Raw genomic sequence first — 937 nt, forward strand, 5'->3', positions numbered from 1 at the left:
TAAAGGAATGGTTGCCTGTTTTTCTCCAGACCCTTCATTAGTGCCATTGGGTGCAGTACGTTCATTACACTTGAAGACAAGGTAGACACTGCATTGCTTGGCAGTTTGCATATAACCATCTCTGTCTTTATGCTTTATCATTGTGATCAGTGTATTTTACTTTAGGTTTTTGAAATGCGATTCTAAAGTTATTATTTGAGCTACTTCAAATGCAGCTCTTCCCAAGGGATGAAGGCTTTGATATTCTTACAATGTTCTTTGTGGAAAAAAACCCCAACACAACAGCAAGCCATAATAGAAGGGAGTGGAGTGCAGCACAATCTTCGCATCACTTCTTTCTTATAGCTTTTCTGTTTAGGCTTTGGTTTCAAAGCAGATCTAATATTCCTTGTGGAGGGTATTTCAAGAGCATTTGGCTTTATACCTGTGTAATATAGAATCATAGAATAGTTCAGGTTGGAAGGGACCTTAAAGATCATCCAAGTCCAACCCCCCCTGCCATGGGCACCTCCCACTTGGATTGCTCAAAGCCCTGTGCAACCTGGCTTTGAACACTTCCGGGGTTGGGGAGGGGAACTTAAATTTCCTGACGAGGATGGGATTCGAACCCACACGTGCAGAGCACAATGGATTAGCAGTCCATCGCCTTAACCACTCAGCCACCTTGTCACAAATTATCAATACTGTCCTACCTTGTAGACACCAGAAAAGATCAATTGGTCATAATGAATACAATTAACTAGTCTGTGTCCTTCATAAAAATGAATATGCTAAATAGAGGTAATTATTTTTTTAACATTATAGACTAAAAGTAATTCTTTTAAAGTAATGAAATTTTACTCAGATTGTGATGTTCCTTCCTTTAAAAAACAAAAAAACCTGCCACAAATTTTCTACAAAAAATCTGCTTTTCTGAGCATGTATCCTGTCAACCTCC

The 937-nt window shown here is 39.0% G+C and overlaps 1 non-coding gene across 1 annotated transcript; it reads right to left on the reverse strand.

Moving 5' to 3' along the window:
• Positions 1–587: 587 nt before the first annotated feature.
• Positions 588–669, reverse strand: TRNAS-GCU. The gene has a single exon. It is a non-coding gene; the product is annotated as a tRNA-Ser (tRNA).
• Positions 670–937: the final 268 nt, after the last annotated feature.

This window comes from Mesitornis unicolor, unplaced genomic scaffold, assembly GCF_000695765.1.
Source record: "Mesitornis unicolor isolate BGI_N332 unplaced genomic scaffold, ASM69576v1 scaffold30843, whole genome shotgun sequence".
NCBI classification, from domain to species: domain Eukaryota; kingdom Metazoa; phylum Chordata; class Aves; order Mesitornithiformes; family Mesitornithidae; genus Mesitornis; species Mesitornis unicolor.